The sequence below is a fragment of the Eschrichtius robustus genome, chromosome 3 (genome assembly GCF_028021215.1).
Source record: "Eschrichtius robustus isolate mEscRob2 chromosome 3, mEscRob2.pri, whole genome shotgun sequence".
NCBI classification, from domain to species: domain Eukaryota; kingdom Metazoa; phylum Chordata; class Mammalia; order Artiodactyla; family Eschrichtiidae; genus Eschrichtius; species Eschrichtius robustus.
The window spans coordinates 76,274,266-76,287,194 of record NC_090826.1 but is presented as its reverse complement, the minus strand read 5'-3'; the positions used below and the strand labels follow the sequence as shown (position 1 = coordinate 76,287,194).

Here is a 12,929-nt window from a genome sequence, read left to right as displayed (position 1 = left end):
GATAAATTAAGGCAGATTCGATAAAGTTATTAGAGTAAATCTTCAAAAATCCTGTCCAGTAAAGAATGAATAGAATTTGTTTTTAATCAAGTATATCAAAAAAGAACGAACGGTATGTGTTGGTTATTATTGAGGCAAAGTGAATCATATTAATAGTTAATATTTATTCGGTACTTACCAGGGCAGAGATTCTCTCACTTAATCCTCACTGCAACTCTGTAACATAAGTATGAATATTATCTTCATTTTATACTTGGGGAAACTGAGGCACAGAGTTTCAGTAACCCGCCAAGATTACATAGCTAGTAAATGGCAGAGTCAGTATTTGAACCCAATATTCTTACTCCAGGGCCCATAGATTTTTATCACCTCACAATAAGGCAATATTGTTTTATAAGGCAAATAATATAATAAGGTTTTTTAAAAATGAAAAAAGGGGGTCAGGATAGGAGTTATAATGATGAGTTAAGTATGTCTAGTCCTAAAGGAAAGGAGCTGGGACTCATCAGAAACCCAAAAGAGAACTGAAAATAAAATAGTAAAAAATATCTTTAAATTAAGAGCTTAAGTAGTAGGATACCTATGTTGCATTCTGAACAAGCAAGAGATTTTCTCAAGGTAGAAATTTTATCATTTAACATTCCATCCCAAATTCTCCTCTTCTCTGGGAATTTCGGTGAACAATGCTGAATTCTCCAGGGAGAGTCAGACTTCTGATTACCATGGTGACACAGAGGTCTCCTGTCATGGGACTTTTAAATCATGGGTCAATCACATGGTAAGACAGTAACAGCCAGTTTTTTTCCTTAAGAGAAGAGGATTTGGATTGTTATTATTGAGGCAGGCATATAGTCTGTGATTTCACTTTTGATTTCCTGGAAGGAATGATATTTGTAATATCTTCATTTTTAAAAAAAAATGAAAAGAGCTTCTTTCTGAGTTGTAAAGCTGAGTTACTTACCCTTATGTAATGTCCTGAAGGCAAAATTGTATTTCTATTAATATGAGTTATCCACTATTAACACAGAACTTAGGGTATAAATAGGTTGGAATTCCTCCTTTGATACTGTTTCTTCCTCCTTTTTTGGATCTCCCTATCCACAGTGTGTGTATTCTGTTCTAGATTCCTTGTGCTAAGCACACATTGGTCAGAATCCTTTTCTGCCCTCTAGAGCTAGATCTGGAAACCAGTCTCTCTTTCCCCACTACTAGTGCCCAATTTATGTGAGGTTGTGGTTCCCTCTGTACCTAGTTAGATAAGTATCTGCTTTGCAGACAGTGTTTTGGGGATAGTGGAGGAAGTATCCTTCTGAGTTCAGACTTGGAGAGAAGTATTAGAAATCGCAGCTCTAAAAAAAAAAAAAAAGAAAGAAATCGCAGCTGTGTCTTCAGGTCAAGTCATATTTCTTAGTCCAGTTTCACCGTTGATCTAGCCAATATTTTATCTGTCTGACTCCTATCTATTTCCAAATTAGTTCCACCCTCTGAAAAGGAAATGGCTGGGTTTTTGTATGTGTGTGTGTGTGTGATTTTAAAGCCCCAAACATTAATTAAATAGGGAACAATATAAAATCACATATTTGTATATGTTCTTGCAACATCCCGCCATTAAGGGGTTCTTATTGGCCCTTCTTCCTACTTAGTGACTAGCTTTCCCCTTTCTTCCCTCACTCTCCGCTTCTTACTCATTCCTTTCAGGATTGTAAATTCCTGGAGCTCCAAATACTTTTTTATCTATTCTACAAAGTAGTACATTAGCTCTCTCCTGCTCCTGCTCCCAAACTTGTACATTTAAACCTGTTAAAGAGAAATATTTATGGTTATAAAGAGCTATGTAGTCTTACATAAACAAAAGGAAGTCTGCCTTGCTACAGGTTCTCCACGTGGGGATGGACAGTCAGAGATGATTTCATTTTCTCTCATTGTGAGAGGAACTATGCCCTGTTCAACTAGTCTCTTTACAGTGCTAACCATATGGTATAAAGCCCTCAATTTTCAAAAGTTTTTCGTCTCATAATAAACAGTTTGGTAGCCTTCTTACAGAATTCTTAGCCACCAGATTTTCCAGCTCCAATTCCTCTTGCACATCACAAAATTATCTCATGTACAATGCCATCTTTCCCTTCTCTAATTCTTCAAGAGAGTATCATTACCTTCAGATTGGCACGATCCTTTACTTGCTATTCAGAATACATCACAATCTGGTCAATTTATTCAATAGTTTCCATTTTATCTTCCAGTACTACCTAGAATAAATCTTTCCCTCTAATCAATAAGATCTACTCATATTTTGTGAAAAATTACTTTTACTTTCTATTGATATCCTTGACCACATTCATTTTTCGAATTATTCAACATCTAGCTCAAATTCTGCTTCCTATGAAGGTTTCCTTGATCAATCCCTCCTGTCATTTCCCTTCTCTGAACTTCTGTACACTTTGAATAATAACACGGTTTCCTACACAGGAAATCCTCCAAATTTCAGAATTTAGGGGTTGAGGTTTTGAATATCCTCATAATGGAATTTTAGTGCTGGAAGGTACCTGAGACACCATCTAGTTCAACCACTGATATTATGGTTGACAATACATGTCCTAGGAAGGTAAGTGACTTAGTGACAAAACTCCAACCAGAACATCTGATTTTTGCCCTGTGTGACCTCTTCTCATGGCTTCCTGCTCGCCAACACTGAACCAGTCTTTCCTTACTCTCCCTGGCTGCTGCTGCTGTTGCTATTTGTTACGCCAGCTGTACTCTGAGCTCAAGGTACCCATTTCTTTTTAGAAGTCATAAAGTTAGCAGATGCTACAGAAATATTGTAACATATGACTCCTAAATTAAAGAATTTCTCGTTGTGTAATCAGAAGAATTGGAAGAGCCATGAGGAGAAAAAAATCCTTTGAACAAAATTGCTTTAAACAGAAAGTTTGTCCAAAGAATTTTATGCCAGGAGCAAGTACTCACAGATTTCATCTATACATAGTGATCTCTATAATCCATTCTTTTATATATATGGAATCCTACAAGGATCAGGGAGAACTAATATTTACTGAGCACCCATGTCAGATACTCTTATCGTTACCTTACATTATTAACTCATTTAGTCTTCATGATCACTCTTTTTAAATTTTTATTTATTTTTATTTTTAAAATAATTTTATTGGAGTATAGTTGATTTAAAATATTGCGTTAGTTTCTGCTGTACAGCAAAGTGAGTCATGAGATAGGTATTGTCTTCCTCCTTCTACAAATGGTGAAACAGAAACCAGAGATGTTAATATAGCATGATGTCTACATCATGCTATGGGTAGCTATATTTTGCCTGGTTGGTTACACATTGGGGTATGGTAGTGGACACTGTTAGTGCTCTACCCCGACTTCCTCATATCTCTTTACTATTCCTGTATACCTCTTCTCTCTGTGTCAGGGGACTTTCTCTCTCAGTGGCTCACACTGGCAACTCTTCTCTGGAGGATAGCACTCAGGCTACGTGAGCTGCTTTGTCTGTTTATGCAAAGAGCCAGTGGTAGCTTACATCATACCAGGTGGTCCTTAGTCAATGACTGACAAGTGCAGGGATGTGAAATCTTAGTGCCTTTGCTTCAGGTTGGGACAAGTTCCGAAGTGTAACTTATACATTAGAGCTCCCTGTGGGAATCAACCTGAAACAACCTCCAAGGGACTCTACCTGTAATCAACACCCCACTTGACTTCTTTTCTTTCCTTGTTCTAGTTTCTCTCCTCCCTTGCCATTTTTTCTCTGAGAACTTCCTTAATAAATTGCTTGTGCATAAATCCTTGTCTCAGGGTTTGCTTTTGGTGAATCCATTCTAAGATAGAGTGTCATGTCTTAAATTCTCAAATAATATTTATTAAGCGCTTACTATATGCCAAGCACTATGTGACATTCTTTAAATCTATTAACTCATTGAATCCTCACAAGAACCCCATGAGTAGATACCATTTCTCATTTTACAAATGAGAAAACTGAGCCTTAATAGCTTCCTCAAAGTCACCCTGCCAGTATGTGTCAGAACCAAGCTGAAACCGTAGTCTGACTCCAAGCCATATTCATAACCCCTATGCTGTACTCCTCCAGGACACATCATTTCACCTGGTAAGGGAGCCAACTCATAGTCAACTCCACCACCTGTGGAAGAATACAAAAACAAATGATAAAAATTCTAGTGCAAAAACCAAATTATCATCACATATTTTACAATTTTCTATTCCTAATCAAGAAGATCTAGATTTCTGTAACTGGGGAGAGTGAGAAATCTTGTATGGGCAAAAAATATTATATAACATGTCATATAGTCTTTAGACTAGTCCCTTGAATATTTATGGAGTATGCTTTGCGATAAGCTCAGAAGATAAAACAGTGCCTTCCCTTAAGGAATCCACAATTTAGTGACGGAGACTGACCAATGAAGGTCTGTAATACAACCTGATAAATGCTGTAATAAAAGTATATGATAGCAAGGAGGAAGGAGCAAAGAATTCTGAGTCAGGATTTGAGATGGAGTTAGGGAATGACTCATTTAACATGAGTCTTAAAGAATGGATAGGATTTTAATGTTTTATTTTATCTAATTTTAATTTAATTTAATTTTACTTTATTATTTTACAATGGAAGAATGAATACCAGAATTTTGTTTGAAATAGAGGCCAAAATCACAGAGATAGAAAATGGCCTATATCTCTACTTCTAATTAAAATTCTAATACAAAGACCTAGATCCCATGTACTTGCTCTGGTGGAAAGAACAGTAGTGCTTTTTCTCTGATTGATTGAGAGTCTCTTGAAAATGACACAGAATTATTTTACAATTAGAATATTCACTCTCAAGCAGTGATCGCTTATATTCATAGCTATTCATAGCTATATAAAACGTGATTCTGAAATGGAGGTTTCAAAATTTCAAATGTTTCTAATATGGAGATGCGAACTTGGACAAATTAATGCCCACGCTAGGTAAAAGAGAGTGATTTCCAACCTGTGGATTAAGACCCTCAGGGGACTCAAGTTTATTGAAATGGACGTTCAAATTCATATGCATATATGCATTCCTTTTCCAAGCTACAGGCACTAGAGCTCTTATCTTGTGGGGCAGTGATAAGACAAAGCAGTTAAGAATATAAGGGTTTGGAGTTGTACTGTCAGAGTTCAAACCCCAGCTGTATCATTAAGTGGATGAACTTGGTTAAACTACTTGACCTCTCTGTGCCTCAGTTTCCTCATCAGTTGAGTGAGGATAATAATAAACCTGCCTTGAAGAATAGTTATGACTTAAATGAATTAAATATATATACATATGGGACATTTAGAACACTGACACATGGTAAAAATATATCAGTTATTATTATGTATGTGAGTTGGGAAAGCAGATCACTGACATTCTTTTGACATTAAAAAAATAATAATCCTTACTGGACTATTTCTGAAAAAGTTGGGGATCACTAGTCTACAGTAGATCCTTGCCTATTCAAAGAAGCTTATCTCAGTGGATTACCAGGTACTTTGCTCCTCCTCCCGTTCCCTTTCCTGCTAGCTTTTTTGTCCCTACTTCACTCATTAGTATCTCTAGCTTATATGTATTCATTAGAAGTGTTTTCAGTTATAAAACTTAATAATAGTGGCTTAACATAATATGGATTTATTTGCCTTACTAGGCAGTCACTGGTGTAGTGGCTTACTGGTGGCATAAAGGACACAGGCTCTTTCTAAATTTCTTCTCTACCAACCTTGGATGTGTGACTTTTTACTCGTGATCATGAGAGGTTGCTGCACCTACAGGTCCCATATTTATGCTGTAAGTAGAGGAATGTTGTAGCCCCTACACTATCTGCTCTTGTGTCAGAAATGCAAAAGTTTTACCAGAAGTCCCTGAGATTTCAGTTTCCATCTAATTTGCCAGATGTTCTGATTGTGTGTACATCATGCTATTAAAAATGTGGATATGGGCTACCTGTATTGACATCACCTGGCAGCTTGTTAGAAATTGCAGAATCTCAGGCACTATCCCAGACCTACTGAATCAGAATCTGCTTTTAAACAAGATTCCCAGAAGACACATGTGCACATTAATTTTTTTTAACATCTTTATTAGAGTATAATTGCTTTACAGTGGTGTGTTAGTTTCTGCTGTATCACAAAGTGAATCAGCTATACATATACATATATCCCCATATCCCCCCTCTTGCATCTCCCTCCCACCCTCCCTATCCCACCCCTCTAGGTGGTCACAAAGCACGGAGCTGATCTCCCTGTGCTATGCGGCTGCTTCCCACTAGCTATCTATTTTAAATTTGTTAGTGTATATATGTCCATGCCACTCTCTCACTTCATCCCAGCTTACCCTTCCCCCTCCTCTAAATTTTGAGAAGCACTAGTTTTCATCATATTAACCATAGTTAGCACATCTTGACTCTATGTATATGACTTGGATGCAAATACGTTATTATTAATTACCTCTCTGATAAAGGTGTCGGCCCTGGCACTCACATAATCCTTCATGCTAAACCTAGTTTCTTTGTGAGACGTTTACACCTTTGCATTTCCTTGGTCAGCATGGCCTTGGTTCCTGGTACAGAGTCAGATTTTCCATTAATGTCTTATTTGGCTTTTAAATATTCTTGTAAAACCTGCTCAGATGCTTCTCTTGTCCCTGCCACCTGGGGCAGTGATTGTTGGGAGGGGAGGTTTCTCTCAGTGAACTACTTGCTCAACTAATTATTGGTTGGGTTGCTTGTTTTTCTTCTTTTTACTTCTTCAAAGTTATTATTGAGCTCCTTATTTAGTGAGATGTGTAGTTTTGTGCATTGGGTTTTTCCTCTATATAAAGTGCAGAAATTTAACCTGTTCCTGTATATTTTGAAATATTTTATTCAGAAAGTTGTCAAAGAACAGATAAATTTTTTCTTTTAGGAAAAGTGCTTTTCACTTTTATTGACATGAGTCAATGAAGTATCTGTTTCATTCCTTTTTAAAAGTAAACTTCCTTGGGATGGTGATTAAAGGGAATATATCTGTAAGGGAAAAAACTTCATAAAGTTCTGATGGCAACAGCATAATACAAAATGTTTTAAAATTTGCCCCAAGATTTTTTAAAAATGCAGTTTGTAAGTAATATGTTTCTTCATTAACACGCTGGTGACTCTTGGGTAGGGTTGCCTGAAGAGCTGGATAAACAGAAGGAAGGTATAAGCAGAATAGGTCAAAATGAACTCTACATTTAAAGAGAGGACAAAGACTATTTTAGAGTTAACACAGTAGGAAAAAATTTTGTGTATTAGCCACAAAATTTCAACTATTTCAGTACCTCTATATCATTATACATAAATGCAGAGAATATTATCCTGTAGGAAGTGTCCCTCATCAATGTTTTCAAAGAAATTTTCCGTCAATTTAGGGCTCAAGAATAGTATGAGATATAGAGAGGATTTAGAGTGACCAGAAATATAAATGCTGGTCAAGAAACTCAAGGAACTTCACAATGAGACATCACTTCACACCCACTGGGATAGCTATCATCAAAAAAAACAGAAAATAACTGTTGGTGAAGATGTGGAAGAATTGGAACCCTTGTGCATTGCTGGTGGGAATGAAAAAAGGTACAGTTGCTATGGAAAACAGTATGATGGCTGCTCAAAAAAATTAAGCATAGGATTGTCATGAGATCCTGCAATTCTACTTCTAGGTATATACCAAAGAGAATTGAGAGCAGGCACTGGAACAGATATTTGTAAACCCATGTTCATAGCAGCATGACTCACAATAGCCAAAAGTGGAAGCAACTCAAGTGTCCATCAATGGATGAATGGCTAAGCAAAATGTGGTATATCCATACAACAGAATAATATTATCCAGCTTTAAAAAGGAAAGCAATTTTGACATGTGCCACAACAAGGATAAACCTTGAAAACATTACGCTAAGTGAAATAAACCAGTCACAAAAGGACAAATACTGACTGAGTCCACTTATGTGAGGTATCTAGAATAATCAAATTCATAGATTGGTGATTGCCAAGGCCTGGGGGGAGATTGGAGGGGAAATCATTGTTTAATGGGTATGGAGTTTCAGTTTGGGAAGAAGAAAAAGTGCTGGATATGGATAGTGGTGATAGTTGCACAACAATGTGCATGTACTTAATACAGCAGAACCATACACCTAAAGTGGTTAAAATTGTAAATTTTATGTTACGTATATTTTACCACAGTAAAAAAATCAGGAACTTAAGAGGATGAAAGTTTAACATCTTTCTATTATTTTACATGTTTAAATTAATAACTTTAGCACTTAGCACAGTACTCTTTCCTTTATTAGGTAGCTTGATTGGAACTGGGGTTGCCTGTAGTTCAACAAACATTTGTTCAGTCCCTACTGACTATAAACCCTCACTGTGGTAGGCCTTAGGGATATAAAAACAAATTAAATATAGTCCTTGGCTTTAGTGAAGGCACAGATTAGCATGGGAGACAGACATGGAGATCGATGATTGCAATTTAGTTCAATACAATACCTAACAGAAATACATATGACATTGTGGTTAAGAGCGTAGGTTCTAGAAGCAGACTTCCTGAGTTTGAATTCTGGGTTGATCGCTTTTACCAGTAGTATGATCTTAAACAGGTTGCTAAATCTGTTTGTGTCTCTGTTTCCTCATCTGTAGAATAGGAATAATAATGATTCTTGGCTCATAGTTGTTGTGAATATTAAATGAGTTCATATTATAAAGCGCCTAGAATAGTGCCTGGAACATGGTGAATTCTTTTTATATTTATCCAGCATTGGCATCATGTAAAGAGCAGTAGTAGTAGTGGAATATAAGGTAGATATTTTGTCTTTTTATTCACTGCTAAATCTCCAGTGCCAGGAAATTATCTGACACATCATAAGTGCTTAAGAAATGTTTTTTTTTTTTTTTATTTTACAAATGAGGAAAGTGAGGCTCAGAAATAGTACAGAGAAGAGAGTTTGAGACCGATGGGGTAGGAGATTAGAGAAAACTTCAAGAGGAAGCAATGCCTCAATAGGGCTTTGTCAGATGACTCTGTTTTCCTGATAACAATGGGGCGGTGGGGAGCGGGGCAGGCATTTCTGACAGGGGAAACAGTATTGTAGCCATGCAGGTGAACTAGCACTGACTGTCTGGGGAACAATGATAAGTCTGGTGTCGTCAGATTGTGAAGGATAAGGTGAGGAATGGCCTGAGAGGATGCTGGAAAAATAGAGAAGTTTATTTTTGAAATTTATTTAGTTATTACTATATACCTGGTACTATGACATGTGTCAGGATTGCATAGCAACCACGACACAGTTCTAGTGTTCAGGAGCTTATGTGAAAGACCTGAAATGCCATACAACAAGGATTAGGCTTTATGGAGTCAACTGTGGAGTTGCTGAAGAACCTTGAAAAGCTTTTAAGAAAAGACATGGCCTAGTTAGACTGTATAGATGGATAGAACTTTGGCAGCATATAGAGGATAAACTGGGAAGGGGCTGGAGGGCTCCTGCTGCTGGTGTTGCTTGGAAGACAACTAGTGATGAAGTTCTGTTCTAATCCAGATGAGAGTATACCGCCAAAACTAAGGTGGTATTGGTAGGAATAAAGAGGAAGGATATGAATTTAAGAGGGAATACAGGATATAGTCTCTAGAACTTGGTGACTGAGGGTGAAAAGAGAGAGAGAAAATCAGATGACTCCCAGTTTTCTGACTTGGCTATCTTGGTGGAGAGTTGAGACCCCTATTCCCACTCGTTCAAGGAAGAAAATAAGAAAAAGAAAAAAAGTGGGTTGGGGAATAGGAAGCAGAAAAAAATTTAGTAATTCAGTTTTGGACAAATTGAGTTTGAGGTGTCAAAGAACATCTAGATAGAAAAGACCTGTAAAGAACTACACACACACACACCCCACAGATAAATGTGTGTGTGTGTGTGTGTGCGTGCGTGTGTGCATACCTTGGTACTTGGGGAGAGCTCTTAGAATCAGAGATCTGGGAGTAATCAGCTTATAGCATAGCATACATATCTTTTAAAATCAAATCACTCTTGTCCCACTGTGTTAGTTTCCTCTTTCTGTTGTAAGAAATTGCTTCAAGCTTAGTGATTTAAAACCACACAAATTCATTATCTTATGATTCTGGAAGTCAGAAGTCTGAGGTGGGTCAGTTGGGCTAAGGTGTCGACAGGGTTGGTTTCTTCTGGAGGCTCAAGGGGAGAAGCTGTTTCCTTGCCTTTTCTGGTTTCTAGAAGCCACCTGCATTCCTTGGCTCTTAACCTCTTCCTCTATCTTCGAAGCCATAAATATAGTATCTTCAAGTCTTTCTCTCTGTCTCTCTGTTTCTGACTTCTGTTTCCATCATCACATCTTCCCTGACTCTCCTGCCTTCCTGTTTCCCTTACCAGGACCATTTTTATTACACTGGACACACCTGAAAACCAGGATAATCTCTCCATCTCAAGGTCCTTAAGTAAATCACAACTGCAAAGTCCCTTTTGCCATGGAAGGTAACACATTCACAGTTGTGAGCACTAGGACATGGACATGTTTAGGAGGCAATTATTCTGTCTTCCACATTCATTTTTATTTGTAGAGTTTAAATTCAAATTCAGTTTATTCACTTTTAGTGTTTAAATGCCTCTGCAATTTGTCATGATTGTTGCCTACCTAGCTCTCCAAACTTGATCTGATCTTTGTCCCACCTCAAGTGAGGCCAAAAAACCTTCCTTGACCTTCTAGTCCAAAGAAATATCTCTCCTCTGAACTCCTACACTGCTTCTATTTGTCGTATTCGTTTGTATTAATCATTCACTCATGTGAAGTCTCGGTTCCATTAAAGAGAAATTTACCTCAGATTGACTTAAGGAATTAAGTGGAATTTTTTGACTCAGGGAATCCAAAAAAGGACTAGACAAGAAATTATGGGAAGGTCAAGATGCAGCTAGTTTTCAGGAAGAGCCAAAACCAGGGACTTGAACATTCTGTCTCCTTCCTTTGTTTCTACTTCTCTCAGAGACACTTTCATTCTCTCCTATGGAGGATGATCTTGTCCATATGGCAAAAAACAGGGCCAAGAACAGGAACCAAGTTTTATACTTTAAGGCTTCTCTCATCAGACACACAAACCAAGACAGACTTAAGAGAAGAAATGTTGCTTAAACTCCCTTCAAGAGTTGTGAAAAGACACCGAAGAGTCAAGATGCTGGAATAAGAGGATGTGGAATTGTCTCTCCTCACAAGTATATCAAGAATACATCTACAAATGGAACAGTTCTCACATAGCACTTGCTGAATATTAGTGGAAGACTTGAGACACCGAAAACGACAGGAAAAATCCCCACCCAACTAGGTAGGATGAAAGAAAGAAAAAAGAAAAGAGGAATTAAAAAAGGGACCAACCCTAGAGGAAAACTGAAGGTATCCATCTTGACACCAAAACCCGGCTCTACCCAACTGCCTACAGGCTCCAGTGCTGGACACCTCACACCAAACAACCAGCAAGAAAGGAACACAGCCCCACCCATCAGCAGACAGGCTGCCTAAAGTCATAATAAGCTCACAGCCACCCCAAAGCACACCACCTGATGTGGCCCTACCCTTCAGAGGGAAAAGACTTTGAAAAAGAACTCAGAGTAATATAGTAAAGATGATTCAAGATCTCAGAAAAAGAATGGAAACATGGATCGAGAAGATACAAGAAATGTTTAACAGAGACCTAGGAAAACTAAAGAACAAACAGTCATTGATTGTTCACATTAACATTGATTGTTCATATTCACAATAACTGAAATGAAAAATATACTAGAAGGAATCAATAGCAGAATAACTGAGGCAGAAGAACAGATAAGTGAGCTGGAAGATAGAATGTGGAAATAACTGCCACAGAGCAGAATAAAGAAAAAAAGAATGGAAAGAATTGAAGACAGTCTCAGAGACCTCTGAGACAATATTGAATACACAAACATTCGAATTATAGGGGTCCCAGAAGAAGAAGAGAGAGAAGGGATCTGAGAAAATATTTGAAGAGATTATAGCCCCAAACTTCCCTAACATGGGAAAGGAAATAGTCATGCAAGGCCAGGAAGTGCAGAGAGTCCCATACAGGGTAAACCCAAGGAGAAACATGCTGAGACACATATTAATCAAACTAACAAAAATTAAATACCAAGAAAAATATTAAAAGCAGCAAGGGAAAAAACAGCAACTAATAACATACAAGGGAATTCCCATAAGGTTATCAGCTGATTTTTCAGCAGAAACTTTGCAGGCCAGAAGGGAGTGGCAGGTTACATTTAGAGTGATGAAAGGGAAAACCTACAACCAAAATTACTCTACCCAGCAGGGATCTCATTCCTTTTTCTCGAGAGAGAAATCAAAAGCTTTACTGACAAGCAAAAACTAAGAGAATTCAGCACCACCAAACAGCTTTACAACAAAGACAAAAGGAACTTCTCCAGGCGGGAAACACAAGACAAGAAAAAGACCTACAAAAACAAACCCAAAACAATTAAGAAAATGGTAATAGGAACATACATATCAATAATTACCTTAGATATATATGCTCCAACCAAAAGACAGAGAATAGCTGAATGGATACAAAAACAAGACCCGTATATTTGCTGTCTACAAGAGACCCACTTTGGAACTAGGGACACATACAGACAGAAAGTGAGGAGATGGAAAAATATAGTCCATGCAAATGGAAATCAAAAGAAAGCTAGAGGAGCAATACTTATATCAAACAATACTTATAACAGACTTTAAAATAAAGACTGTTACAAGAGGCAAGGAAGGACACTACATAATGATCAAGGGATCATTCCAAGAAGAAGATATAACAATTGTAAATATTTATGCACCCAACATAGGAGCACCTCAATATATAAGGCAAATGCTAACCGCCATTAAAGGGGAAATCGACAGTAA

At 37.5% G+C, this 12,929-nt stretch overlaps 1 long non-coding RNA gene across 1 annotated transcript in view; it reads left to right on the top strand.

The window, feature by feature from the left end:
• LOC137762387 (uncharacterized) overlaps positions 1 to 12,929 on the top strand; it is a 248,290-nt gene that overhangs the window by 202,837 nt on the left and 32,524 nt on the right. The window lies entirely within an intron of this gene.